General features: G+C 41.8%; 1 pseudogene; it reads left to right on the forward strand.

The window, feature by feature from the left end:
• Positions 1-10003: 10003 nt before the first annotated feature.
• LOC127633005 (uncharacterized) lies at positions 10004-10774 on the forward strand (annotated as a pseudogene).
• The last annotated feature ends 5104 nt before the right edge of the window (positions 10775-15878 follow it).

The raw sequence follows: 15878 nt of genomic DNA on the forward strand, positions 1-15878 counted from the left end.
TTCTGCCATGACGAGATAACAATGGTGAACCCCATAAATGCCGTAACACTGGTAAAACCCTGATTTGTCACACTAAAATCCTGTTAACACATATAATGTTTACGTCTTGTGGTTTTACTTTTGAAACATTGTGTACTTTTATTTTTTGAACTGGCCCAATTCACTTTCTTTGTCAATGACTCACTGTAACCTAGATTCTTGCTTCTTTTAAAGAAAAGGCAGGACAAGATATATATATTTTTTAGCTACAACATTATGCCACAACAGCTGTTGATTGGGCTGAACTTGTATTGAACCTGGAACATTTCTTTGAAAATGTGTATTCATATATATATATATATATATATATATATATATATATATATATATATATATATATAAATATGTTCAATTAAAGTTGTCACTCGATTAATATTGTTTAAAATATCAGTATTTGCCAGGAAAGGCCCTAGTATAAGGTAACTGACTGTATTAATTCAAGTAATTATAAATATAATGCATAGGGGCCACAATAAACATAATAATGTTGATATTCAGACTGAAATATATTGCATTATTCGGGCAGACGAGTAAAGCATTGATTAGATAAAACAAAATGTGGCTTTAGATGTCAAAATATTGTTTGTTTTATTCCCATATCACTGAACAAGCTTACAGTCGACAGCAGATTTTGTTTGCATGCGTTCAATCTGTCCTGTTCTCTCAACATGCGATAATACGTTCCATCTGTAAAATTTGTACTGCACATGTGATTCAAATGGACACTTTTAGAGCGTCACTTGTTTTCACCATCATAAACACTGAATTTTTAGGATGCTGTGCCAAGATAATAGTAGTTTCTTGGAAATTAATGCAAGAAACAAGTTTTTTTTCTTCTTCTTCTTCTAAAAATTGCATCTCCAGATGCATTCTGTTGTGTTTCGCCCCGCTGTCAAGAATGTAACCTGGCACTCATGCTGTGGCTGCACTGCTTGTAAGGTTTTCTGAGGTGCCCTGACTGCCCCCTGCTGAAGGTACTTGTAAAAAAACTAAGTTACATATACTTCAAGCTTGAATTGCTCCGATGGTTGGGAAATGCATATATTTATCATGCAATTATCATGTCAGGGTTGATAGTGAGTCATTTTTTATATAATTAATCGCACTAAATTAACAATTGAATCGGCATCCCTAAGTAAAATATAATGCAGCAATATACATTACAATTTTAAAAACAACTTAAAATTTCAGTAGACTTCCTCAAATGTCTTCGTATCATCTCGCCTGTCAGACAAAGAAGGTAAAATTAGTCCATGGTAGCAAAACTGCTCATTACTGTACTGTACTGCCATTTCACATTATATTTTGAATGGTTTTGAAAAACATTCATATTAGCAAAGTGACAGAGATTGTAACTATAATCAAATGTGTTGTTTTGATGAAAGGGCAGTGGTGTATGTAAAAGACACAAAGTTTCATTCCCAGGAAATGTTTTTCTGCAGCTGTGTTTACATCCCAACAGTGGAACATGCCACAGCTTAAGATGCTCAGTTCATCATTGTGTCCTTTCCCATTAAAGTAGGTCCAAAAGAGCCTTCAGTTCTAAGATCTCTTAATATAATACTGAGAACAAAATCCACTTTGTAATTTGATTTGCTGAAGCCATGTAACTCATGTCTCTCTCTCTCTCTCTCTCTCTCTCTCTCTCTCTCTCTCTGACCACCCTTTAGAGCCTCATTTAATCTAATGAGCTTAACTTTATTTCATGATGTATTTAGTGGAGCAGTAAGGTCAGCTGTTTGTGATTTTTGTCAGACTGACGTCCAACAGCAAACCAAGTGGACGACCTTTGACATCCTCTGATTTTTACTGGCGTCTGCTTGACGACACACACACACACACACACACACACACACACACACACACACACACACATATGTTGGTCTACCTATCATTATTAGGACTTTCCTTAGACATAATGATTTTTATACTTTACAAACTATAGATTCTATTCCCTGAACCTAACCCTCACAGAAAACTTTCTGCATTAATACATTTTCAATAAAACATCGTTTAATATATATTTTTAAGATATTTAAATTATGAGGGCACTAGAAATGTCCTCATAAACTACATTTATAGCATAATACCCTTGTAATTACAAGTTTGTAACCTAAAAAGTTGTCCTTGTAGACCACATAAACATGCCCCCACACACTCTCTCTCTCTCTCTCTCTCTCTCTCTCTCTCTCTCTCTCTCACACACACACACACACACACACACACACACACCCTCTCTCTCACTTCAGTTCAAATGAGCTTCATTGGAATGATGTCACCATCTTTCAGATATCAAGCATTCCATGATGTTATTCAAAACAATCTTCATTTGTGTTCTGCAGAAATGATGCATTTACTCTAAGAAAGTAAATGATGAGAGAATATTCATTATTGGCTGAACTATTCCTTTAACGACATGGAAACCTAAGCCCGCGGACGGGCCCTTAAATGTACAAAATAAAAGTATGCGATAAACAAAACTGCTGTGTGTTACATTGGTACACATGCCACATATCTTTGGAAAGCTACATTTCTTGATTTTCTATTGATATAAACCATTTTAAGATACAATCACAACAGCAGGTACAATCTATATCTTTGTCAGACCACCAACATATAAACAACCAATAACAAAATTTAGGCAACTCACCTATGAAGCTTCATAGTAGTCCACTGAGCCATAACTTCCCAACAAAAACGGTGTTGTTTCATTGTCAAATGTCCAAATGATCAAATCAAGTAAAATGTTTAGTCCAAATCACATTATTACATCAATAAATATCCACAGACTCTTGTTGCATCATTTCGAAGCACCTGGCAGCTGTGCCTAATCTTTCACATATAATCGGTACTAACTTCAGTTCAGATGTAAACATTTCCTATATCCGGTATCAAAATGGAAGCACGCACTCTGACCTTTCGATTGACACCTCATTTGACCCAATAGGAGCTTCCATGTCCTGTCCAAAGCCTTCAATACCCAACCACAGTCTGTGTCGAATGTAAGGGCATACCCACTTTCCTTTGTTTACTGATCAAACCAATTACATCGAAGAGTGGAAATGACTGACGCATCGTATAGCCAATGAAATTCTGAAAACAGTGATATGCGGCTTTAGTGGATTAATTAGAGCACGATTCTGTTATGCGTGTGCGCAAACTATAATCTCCTTTACCCACTGTTTTGCGCCTCCGTGCGTAAAGCCATTGGAGAGTTGTTTTGGAACTGTTTACACATTTGGCGATTTAAATATGGTGAAACGGACGCGAAAACAGGATTTTCACCTCAGGATGATAAGAAGGCATTCATTGTGAAAATTCTGAGTTTGGAGATGAAATTTCTGAAAACAATACGGATGATTTGGAGGCAGAGGAAATATGGAGAGATGAGACATTGCTCTGGACAAGTAAGTGTTTTCTTGTGTTTTATAACATATATTACTGTATATTCCGCATAAATAAGCTTTAGTTTGAATAATGAATACACATTTTGTAATAACCCTTTGTCGTGTGTTTCCTCAGTGAGTGTTTGAACCGTTTGTGCGTGTTTTTAGTTCATTGTTTGTTTCAGATCTATTGACATGCTATATAGATGTTTTGTATATTTACTGTAACTATATATTTATATATATATATATATATATATATATATATATATATATATATATATAAATGGACACGAAATATATATATATATATATATATATATATATATATATATATATATATATATATATATATAAATCAATAAATATAAGTTGAAAATAAGAATATATGTTGTGTTTGAGAGTCTATTTGATACAATGCGGGAGGTGGGGGAGGTGTAGGCCCATCTATTTGTTACAATGCTGAATTCATGGGGAGGTGTAGGCCCATCTCTTTGTTCCATAGTACATTGGCAAAGTATACAGTATTTACAGTAAATATACATACAATAATACATATTTACACACTCGAAAAGAAAAACTATATATATATATATATATATATATATATATATATATATAGAATACAGAAAAGATGGAAAAGTTGTGTCTAGCTTTCTAAATTACATTTATTTATTCTCCCCACTCAGCAAGCGGCCACATAAAGTGGAGCAGCAGGACAGCACCTCATCAAGAGAGGAGGGCTTTCAGAGAGACCCTTGCTGACAGAGTTGGGGTCTCAATCCACAGCCAGACCCGTATCTCCTGCTCCACGAAGAGCACATCACAGGCCGTTGCACATCACCAAATCTTGCACCGCTGGTCGTCTGAAGTGCAGGCAGTGTCATGCAAAGACACCAGTGAAGTACTCTCCTGTGTTGTGCCTATGTGCTTTGTACACAAATGTGACTGCTACAATGACTGGCATGTTGCTAGAAACATGTAAAATTTTATAATGGTTTGTAAATACTTTGTGTAAAAATTCATGTAAATAGTTTGTTGTGTATTTTTTATATAAACAAATTGTCCACCATAGCACTAGTTTTGACTCTTTTATATGCACAACATTTAGTTTCAAGAAGGGAAAAGGCACTCTAATGTGTTTATGCATCAGTTACTCTGTGTCAGCAAAACTAATAGTGGATCTGGATATTGAATATGATAGCTATAAGTGTCATCTTTCATTAGAGCCCAAAATTATGACTGTACGTTGAAGCGTTCAAAAGTAGTAGCCTTTTTGTCCTAGGTTACCAAAGGGTCCTTTTGGAGTATCCAAAAGGCACTTTTGTAAAACGCCTGGGTGTACCCTTAGAAAAACATGTGTAAAATATTTATTTTTTATGGTATTGTTATAACATTTGAACTTGGACTAGGTAAGGATTCATGCTGTGATCCCATTGTGTTCTCAAGCTAATAGCTACAAGTTATAGTCATCTGCAGGCATCTGTATGCAAAAAAAATTTCAGGCGGAAAAAAAAAACTTCTATTTCATTGTGTTCAAACTTCTATTACTCAGAATCAGTAGCACTTACAGTAATTCTGTCTGCTGGGGAAAAAACTTCAGAGTATCCCCTTTCAAATGTGACCAAAACCATGCATGTACTCCAAACGGTTCAAGACCAGCTTTAAATTTACTTTGGGTATGCCTTGATTAGGCGTTTTAGGCTAATTTTACAGGATTGGGAAGAGGTTGACTTTACTATAATAGCCAAACCCATTCATTAAAAGTGGGTGTACATGTACTTTTGGCCATATATGTAGTGTCCTTTAAAGCAAATTTTAACTGATTTGTAATATTTTTCCATATCCTCACCTGAAATCTGAAGACACATTTATTCATATGCCTCATTACAACACACATTATTTAGGGATTTAGTGACAGATTCCAGCCCACAGGCAGTCAGCTTCTCATGATTTATATTAGTATGCCACTAGTGCACTAAAATTTAAATTCCTCATCTTCTCTCACTGAAAATGTCCAGTAAAGTCCAGTAATGAGATACACATTGCATGGCGAGTGAAATATGCAGTTTCCAAGGTGCTTTTCAACAAATAACACAAGTTCTAAGGCACATGGCCTAAAGAAAAAAAAAGCTGTCTCTATAAAATAAAAAATGTTTTAGCCTCCGTGTTCGTGTGACTTTAGCTGCTAATTTGTGTTTTATTAGGCTCAGAAAGTTAAAGTATAAAGCTTGTTTGGTCAGTATATTTTCAAAACCATTATTATTAATCATAACAAAAATGATTTTTAGATTAGTTATCCAGCTAACAGCATCGAGCATCAATATTTTTTTGTTCAGAAGAAAACAAAAAAAAACAACTTGAAATAAAATGAACTTGCCTGTTAAAAAAAAAACTGCCAGATTTCAATGAGAACAAGAGATTTTATGTTTTAATATCCACCTGTTGGGGGAGCAAGAGCTCTGAGCTCTGGCAAAAACATTTCAGTACATGGTTTGCATCAGCCATCTGTATAAAAGTCAAGCCATGGAGGATGTATAATATTTCAGGAAGCTGAAAACTTTTGTAAAACTTACAAATCTGGTGACAAATCTGACCACCATATTACTTTAAAAAGCTGCTGTAAGAATTAGTTTGGTCTTAAATTCAATGGAGCATGTGCTAAATTATATTTTAAGATAAATTATCAGATTAAATGTATTTTATATAAGGATTTGGACAGATCACAGCATCACGGTATGAAAAAAAATATTATAATTTAGCCAACTAAGTAAAAACCAATGGAGATGTAACTGTTGGTGTAATAGTGTAAACACTGCAAATCTAAAATACAATAATCCAACACATGATGAAACATTAACTTAAAACCCCACAATGACATAAAAACTCACAACAGACAAGACCTGACAAGGGAAAAGGGAAACAACTGTACTGACTAGAACTAATAGGAAAACAAAAATAATTAACAAGACACACCAGGGAACAGTCAAGGAAGGCATGACATGACAAAGAAGCAGGGGTGGAAAGAGTGCTGAAAAATCATAGTCAAGTAGAAGTACTGTTACTTCCCAAAAATGTCGTGTGAGTAGAGTAAAAGTAGCTGTGCTAAAAACTACTCAAGTAAGAGTAAAAGAGTAGCTCATTTAAAAGTACTCATGAGTAGCGAGTATTGAGAACTGAGCAAAACCTATGCCCCATTATAATGAACACTGTATGCCAACTTTTAAAATACATAACTTATCAATGATAAACTACATGAATCTGATTCCAAAAAATAAAAGAGAGACATGATAACAGAAATGAAAAGATGAAAAAGTTATTTTCAATACACTGATCACCATTTTAAATCGTAATGTATGAAACAATTACATTAAAATCAGTTTATATGTTATTGTTGTGCATAAAAAAATGCTAAATAAGCAGGATCACTTGGCACGTCACGTCCTGCACAATAGAGAAGGTTGAGCAGGTATGGGAAAAGTTGTTTGGTACAGGGGCTACATCACGCTTAAAAAGGAATAATTCACCCAAAAATGACATTTCTCTCATCATTTATTCACCCTCATGTCATCCTGGTTGTGTATAACTTTCTTTCTTCTGCAGAACACAAATTACGATTTTTAGAATAATATCTCAGCTCTTTTGATCCATACAATGAAAGTGAATCGGTGCTAAAATAATACAAATCACTTAATTCAGCATAAAAGTAGTCTAATCCCAGTGCCTCCAGTGGTTTAATCCATGAATTAAAACCACTGGAAATAAATAAGTGTGTTTATTTGATTGTTTTTTAACGTTGTTATAGTGGTATTCATTGCTAGATCAGGTGCTGTTTGTTTACTGTCTTGAACGCCAGTCGCTTAGACGTGTGTTTGGTGTGTGTGCGCGCTATATTTGTGTTGACTTGACCCATAGTATTCGCTGATAGAATTGTTAGACTTGTTTAAACTTGTCACGTAGGATTCGTTGCTAGATTTGCTTAGACTTCGGGTTGGTTATCCTGTGTGTGTGTAAAACTATCGTCGTTTTAGTGTCTGCAAACAGTGCTTCACTGGTTTCAGAGTATTATTTATTGCTAAGTAAGTGCAGCATAATTTACTTGCGCTGTACAGAAGTTGCGTTTGTTCCCGCGCAACCCTGAGTTTCGGTTTCGGGTGACCACGTGACTAGCTTTGTTGTGATAAGTAGCATTAAGGCGTGGCTGCTTTTTTCCACTGAACGGCTCGTAAAAGTGGTTATTTATTGGACTTAATGCTGACGCGGAAGCGGCAGCGGAAGTGGTGGCCATCGTGTGAAGCCCTCCTTGTGTGAAGACCTATTTGGGTAAAGACCAGCGAGTCTACCTGTGCGAGTCCACCGAGCAAGGACACTGACAAGGCTCCACTCACCAAAGCACTTAAGTATTTTTCTATTCTATCTCTTTTATTATTTTACTTATATATACATACTATCATGTCTAGTTCACTAATAACACGTGCCTTCAAGCACATCCCTGTTATCTGTTGTAGACCGTTCACAAGATACAGATGCAAGACAAAACGCAACCCACACAACCTACGGCCGCTTTGCACTTCAACACCTGCTCCACTCTCGTTCTCAGTGGGACTCTGGAACTGCCAGTCTGCTGTGAACAAAGCTGCCTTCATTCCAGCTTTCGCCACGCAGTCCACCCTCAGCATCCTGGCACTGACAGAGACATGGATACGTCCTGAGGATACAGCAACACCTGCTGCTCTCTCTAACAACTTCTCCTTCTCCCACACCCCTCGACATACTGGTAGGGGTGGGGGAACAGGTTTGCTCATTCATAATAACTGGACTTTTTCACCACATGCTTCACTATGTAACAATACATCTTTTGAATTCCATGCCATTACTACAATGCAACCCACAAAATTACATGTTGTTGTCATCGATCGCCCCCCAGGTCAGCTGACAAGCTTTCTTGAGGAATTGGATGTCCTGCTGTCCTCCTTGCCAGAGGATGGCAGGCCACTTGTGGTTCTTGGTGATTTCAACATACACCAGGACAAACCCCAGGCCATTGAACTGAATACTCTTCTGGCCTCATTTGACTTGGAAAGACTACACACCACAGCAACTCACAGGTCGGGCAACCAGCTGGACCTCATTTTTACACGTAACTGTACCACCTCTAATATTCTTGTTACACCTTTACATGTTTCTGATCACTACTTTGTTCAATTCAACATGATTCTCCCATCCATTGTAAAACCGACCCCACCTTTGGTTTCCTTTCGCCGTAACCTCCGTTCCCTCTCACCCTCTCGCCTTTCCACTGATGTCTCTGCCTCTCTTCCCACAATAAATGTATTTTCCATGCTTGATGTGAACACTGCCACAGACACACTTAGCTCTACTTTAACAACCTGTCTAGACAACATCTGTCCTCTCTCCTCTAGACCAGCACGGACTACACCACCCAGCCCCTGGCTGTCTGATGTCCTTCGTGAACATCGGACTGATCTCAGGGCAGCTGAGAGGAGATGGCGGAAATCTAAAGATCCAGCTGATCTAGGTAAATATCAGCTTCTGCTCGCAACTTTTTCAAATAACGTTAAAACTGCAAAAACTTCATATTACCAGACCAAGATCAACAGCACCACAGACACTCGTAGCTCGTTTAGAACATTTAACACACTTCTCTGCCCTCCCCCTCCACCACCTGACACATCACTAACAGCAGATATATTCGCCACATTTTTTACTGATAAGGTTACAGCCATCAGCAATACATTCACAGCACCACACCCTGTCAAACACCTGGCTCCTGTATGCAACCCTTCTTTCCCTATGTTCTCTCCTTTAACTGACACTGAGGTCTCTAAACTCCTCCTCTCCAACCACCCCACAACCTGTTCCCTTGACCCCATTCCATCACACCTTCTCCAGGCCATCTCTCCGTCCATCCTACCGGCACTTACACACATAATTAACACATCCTTTCTTGCAGGCACTTTTCCCACTACATTTAAGCAGGCTCGAGTAACCCCACTGCTGAAAAAACCTGCACTTAACCCCACACAGATAGAACACTACAGACCAGTCTCTCTCATCCCATTCATGGCAAAAACACTTGAAAGGGCAGTTTTCAATCAGATCTCCGCCTATCTCTCACAGAACAAGCTGCTGGATGACAATCAGTCGGGCTTCAAAAGTGGACACTCCACTGAGACTGCCTTGCTGTCTGTCATCGAGTCGCTGAGACAGGCGAGAGCTGAATCGAGATCATCCGTTCTGATTTTGCTGGACCTTTCTGCTGCCTTTGACACAGTCAACCATCAGATCCTACTCTCCACCCTCTCTAAACTGGGTATCACTGGAACTGTGCTTGACTGGTTCAACTCTTATCTCTCAGAAAGGTCCTTTGAGGTAGCATGGAGAGGGAAGTATCCAAGCCACACAAGTTACTTACTGGGGTACCTCAGGGATCAGTGCTTGGGCCACTTCTCTTCTCCATATACACAACATCACTGGGACCCATCATCCAGTCACATGGTTTCTCTTACCACTGCTACGCTGATGACACGCAACTCTACTTGTCTTTCCAGCCCAATGACACCACAGTGACCGTTCGAATCGCTGCCTGTCTGGCAGACATCTCGGCCTGGATGAAGGAACACCACCTTCAACTCAACCCTGCCAAGACCGAACTCCTTGTCTTTCCAGCCAACCCGGCTGTTGAACACAACATCACCGTGCAGCTGGATCCAACTACAGTTTCGCCTTCCAAAACGGTCAGAAATCTAGGGGTAACCATTGATGATGAGCTAAATTTCACAGACCACATTTCAAAAACTGCAAGATCTTGTAGATTTACACTCTACAATATCAGGAAGATAAGACCCTTCCTCTCTGTACATGCCACACAACTGCTCGTTCAGTCCCTTGTCATAACTAGACTGGACTTCTGTAACGCTCTCATTGCAGGCCTTCCTGCATGTGCTATTAGACCTCTCCAAATGATCCAGAATGCAGCAGCACGTCTGGTCTTTAATGAACCTAAGAGAGCACATGTTACACCACTCTTTGTCTCTCTCCACTGGCTGCCGGTTCATGCACGTTTTAAATTCAAGGCCCTGATGCTGGCATATAAAACAGTCACTGGGTCTGCTCCAGCATACCTAAAAACATTTATGCAGAGCTACGTTCCCACCAGAAGCCTGCGGTCGGCTAAGGAACGTCGCCTTGTCGTACCAAAACAAAGAGGCACCAAAACACTTTCCCGGACTTTCAGTTTCATCATACCACGGTGGTGGAATGACCTTCCCAACTCAATCCGGGAAGCTAACTCACTCTCTATCTTCAAATAACGGCTAAAAACACATCTTTTCCAAAAGCACTTAACTGGTCAATAAAAAATAAATAAATAAATAAATAAAAAAAAAATAATATTTACATTTCTTGTTGCACTTAAATCTGTTTTGTATACTATTATGATGATAGTGAAACTTTGTAATATGGCACTTTTTGTACCACTGTCTCCCTAAGATGATTCGCTGATGTTCTTCCTCTTTTGTAAGTCGCTTTGGATAAAAGCGTCTGCCAAATGAATAAATGTAAATGTAAATGTAAATGAATTCAGAGGCGATATGATAGATTTGGTGAGAACCAGATCAATATTTAATTCCTTTTTTACAATGAATTCTCCTCCCTGCTCAGTCAATCTCCACTTTAACTTTCAATTTCTTCTTCTTTTGTTTTTGGTGATTCACATTCTTCATGCATATCCCCACCTACTGGGCAGAGAGAAGAATTTCTAGCAAAAATGGATTTAAATATTGATCTCTTTCTCACCCAAACTTGTCATGTCAATTCTGAAGTCATGGATTAAACCACTGGAGTTGTATTTATTACTTGTATGCTGCTTTTATGTGCTTTTGGAGCAGTCAAAATTTTGGCACCCCATTCACTTACATTGAATGGACCTACAGAGCTGAAATATTCTTCTAAAACTCTTAATTTGTGTTCTGAAGAAGAAAGTCAAACACATCTGGGATGTGTTTGGGATTTTTGTGTGAATAATTTTTTTAAGTAGCACATGGGGGGCCAAATTGTTCTCCTTTTTAGATACAATGTTCAACATTGATTTAGTTCTTGTATCTTTTAAGCCCAGCAATAGTTCTGTTCTCATTCTAATGCATGATGCATGATTTTCTAAAGTTTGTGGCTGGTGGAATGTTCTGCTTTACAAATGTTGATTTTTATAAAGGTTAAGCATAAATGTAAATTATTTTATCATCTCTACTTTCCAAGTAATTTATTATACAAATGAACACACTCTACATCTGGGGTCGGTATTATTAAAAAAACGAACAATATTAAAAAAATATATATATTATAAAAAATGTCAATGTTTATTCTATTATATTAATACTTTTAAAGCTACTTTAGTTATTCAGCCAAAAAGTGGTGAGTGGTTTTCTCGTTTCCTTGTTAATGTTGTTTGATTAATAGCCTTTATATGATAGCCTACTAGACAGTGCTCTATTTGGTTACAGGTAAGGAGTGGTGGTGGTGTAGTGGTCTAAGCACCATAACTGGTAATCAGAAGGATGCTGGTTCGTGCCCCACAGCCACCACCATTGTGTCCTTGAGCAAGGCACTTAACTCCAGGTTGCTCCGGGGGGATTGTCCCTGTAATAAGGGCTCTGTAAGTCGCTTTGGATAAAAGCGTCTGCCAAATGCATAAATGTAAATGTACACTTCAAGTCCGACATTTTGATGCAAAACTGCTTTTTGTTCCACTGTTTAAGTTTAAAACTGTTTAAAATGACTGTGTTTACATTAAATCCTCACCAAGATGGGCATTGGCGGAATTATAAAGTGTATTTGACCATTTAGGTGCGCAACAGCATTAGCGCTCAAACATTAGCCGCCTGTCAATCAAACAGCATGCAACTACAGACACCAGGAAATTAAAAGTCAATCTTTTATATTTTATCTAGATCAACCAACCAGTGGTGCTCTTGCTATCGCGATCGTTGTTATGAACACCCCTGTTCTAGATTGTAGAACCCTCACGGGAAGGAGGACAGGAAACGAAGGTTCCAGGGAAAAAGGTAAGGTTTTTAATGGTTGTCTGTCTCACAAACAATTATAGAAAAACCAACACACAATAACACAAGCGCACTGGGTTGGCTTGCTCTGGACGGCTCCCTCTGCTCTGCGGCCGCTGGCTTTTTCACCGCTCTCCTCACTCTACTGCAATTAGAGACAGGTGTTAGTCATAATTTGGCCCAGGTGTGAGCGCCCTTACCGCTTCTCTCTCCCGGACGGGCGCTTGACCACGCCCCCGCTGCCACATACCCCCACCGCCCGACTCAGGCCGGGCGTCATCCGGCCTGCCTACCACTCCCCCATTTCTGGAGAGGAAGTCGGCGGCAGCCATCTGCACCCCGGTCTGTGGATCACCTTGAATTTAAAAGGCTGGAGAGCGAGATACCAACGGGTGATCCGGGCGTTAGTATCCTTCATGCGGTGGAGCCACTGGAGTGGGGCATGATCCGAACAGAGAGTGAAGGCCCGCCCCAGCAGGTAGTAACGGAGGGTGAGGACCGCCCACTTGATGGCCAAACACTCCTTTTCCACGGTGCTGTACTTAGTCTCCCTTAAGGAGAGCTTCCGACTAATGTACAGCACCGGCGCTCCTCCCCTCCACCAGCTGCGAGAGTACGGCCCCCAGCCCTCTGTCTGAAGCGTCCGTCTGCAAAATAAAAGGGAGAGAAAAATCAGGTGCATGTAAAAGCGGCCCCCACAAAGTGCAGCTTTAATCTGCGTAAACGCCTGTTGACACTGCTCCGACCATTGGACCGGATCTGGAGCCCCCTTTTTAGTGAGATCAGTCAGCGGGCTGGTGACGTCCGAATAATTAGGCACAAATCTTCTGTAATAGCCAGCCAGCCCCAGGAACTGTCTCACCCCCTTTTTGGTCTTAGGTCTAGGGCAAGTCGCAATCGCCGCAGTCTTTTCAATTTGGGGACGCACCTGGCCATGACCCAAGTGGAACCCCAGATACCGTACCTCCACACGCCCAACCGCACACTTCTTAGGGTTTGCCGTGAGCCCCGCCCGTCGCAGCGATCTCAGGACGGCCCTCAGATGATGCATGTGCCGCTGCCAATCATTGCTATAGATGATAATGTCATCCAAATAGGCAGCGGCGTACGCGGTATGCGGTCTGAGGATCCGATCCATGAGTCGCTGGAACGTGGCTGGGGCCCCGAACAAACCGAAAGGAAGCGTCACAAATTGGTGTAATCCAAACGGCGTGGTGAAGGCTGTTTTCTCGCGGGACATTGGTGTCAAGGGGATCTGCCAATAGCCCTTTGTTAAATCCAGGGTCGAGTAAAATCGAGCAGTACCTAACCGATCGAGCAGTTCATCAACACGGGGCATTGGGTACGCGTCAAATTTAGACACCGCGTTGACTTTCCTGTAATCCACACAGAACCGAACCGACCCATCACTCTTGGGAACAAGAACAACCGGGCTGGACCAATCACTGTGGGATTCCTCTATTACGCCCATATCGAGCATTGCATCTAATTCTTCCCGAACGACTTTCTTTTTATGTTCGGGTAAGCGATAAGGCGGCAACGCACCACCGCGCCCGGCTCGGTCTCGATGTGGTGCTGTATGAGGTTCAGTACGGCCCGGAGAGGGGAAAACACGTCCGCAAACTCTTTTTGTAACTCGGAAACCTCTGTGAGCTGCCGCGGTGAGAGCTGGTCCCCACAAGTGACCGGAGTGTTAAGATTGTAGTTTTTGTTTACCTCCGGTCCGAGCTCCGCCCTCTCCGGAACTACCGTGGCCAACGTCACAGAGGCCGCCTCCTCCCTCCACAATTTCAGGAGGTTGAGGTGATATATTTGACGCGCGCCCCTCTATCGGTACGTTTGACTTCATAATCGAGATCCCCTACTCGTCGTGTGACCTCAAACGGTCCTTGCCACTTGGCGAGTAATTTTGAGCTCGATGTTGGGAGTAATACAAGCACTTTATCTCCGGTGCAAATTCCCGTAGCTGAGCACCCCTGTCATACAGCCGGCGTTGGCGTTCTTGAGCCTGGAGCAAATGCTCTTGTGTTAATCGCCCCAGTGTGTGGAGCTTTGCTCGAAGATCAAGAACGTACTGAATTTCATTTTTGGCATTAGAAGGTCCCTCCTCCCAATTTTCACGGATGACATCGAGGACCCCGCGTGGGCGTCGTCCGTACAACAACTCAAACGGGGAGAACCCGGTGGAGGCTTGCGGGACCTCTCGTACTGCAAATAACAGGGGTCTAGCCACTTATCCCAATTTCTAGCGTCATCGTGTACGCAATTTACGAATCATGTTCTTGAGCGTTTTATTAAACCGTTCCACTAGGCCATCTGTCTGAGGATGGTAAACGCTAGTGCGAATCGATTTGATGCCCAAGAGCTCGTAAAGTTCGCGAAGTGCTCGTGACATAAACGTTGTGCCCTGGTCGGTGAGGATCTCTTTCGGGATCCCCACCCGGAGATTATCTTGAAGAGTGCCCCGCAACACTGCGTCGCGGAGATGTTGCTCAGAGGCACTGCTTCCGGATACCGCGTCGCGTAATCCACTAGGACTAACACGAAGCGATGTCCGCGTGCTGACCGTTCTAATGGCCCGACGAGGTCCATCCCAATTCTTTCGAAGGGGACCTCGATTAATGGTAGAGGGCGCAATGGCGCTTTTGGGGTGGCCGGTGGGTTTACCAGCTGACATTCACGGCACGCCGCACACCACCTGCGGACGTCACCGCCAATGCCCGGCCAATAGAAGCGGGCTATTAGACGGAGAAGTGTTTTTCGTTCCCCTAGGTGACCGGCCATAGGATTATAGTGAGCCGCCTGGAAAACCATTTCCCGACGGCTCCGTGGAATCAACAATTGAGTTACTTTTTCCTTTGTCTGGGCGTCCTGCGTCACCCTGTATAAGCGATCATTGATCAGCAAAAAGTACGGATATGAGACGGCGACACCCGGCCGGAGTTGTTGACCATCGATTACTCTCACTTGGTCAAAGGCGTGCTTAAGGGTTTCATCCCGCGACTGCTCCAAGGGGAAGTCCCCCTCCGGGAACTCCCGGAGGGGAGGAGCGTCCACCTCGCCCCTTCCCCCGTCACTCGGAGCAGCAGAGGACGGCCCTGGCTCCGCCCTAGGAATCGCCGCCATGTGGTCCTCCGCGAGCCGGACGGCTTCCTCCAGCGACGCCGGGCGGTGGCACTGGACCCACTCGGCCGTCTTCCGGGGCAAACGCTGGACAAACTGCTCCAGTACCACCTGGTCGACGAGCTCCTCGACGCCGCGGTCCCGCGCAAGCAGCCACCTCCGACACGCATCACGGAGCCGTTGGGCGAACGCAAACGGGCGGTCGGATTTCTCAAGTTTTAAGGCCCGGAAGAGTTGGCGACTTTCTTCT

This window comes from Xyrauchen texanus, chromosome 39 (assembly GCF_025860055.1).
Source record: "Xyrauchen texanus isolate HMW12.3.18 chromosome 39, RBS_HiC_50CHRs, whole genome shotgun sequence".
In the NCBI taxonomy this organism is placed as follows: Eukaryota; Metazoa; Chordata; class Actinopteri; order Cypriniformes; family Catostomidae; genus Xyrauchen; species Xyrauchen texanus.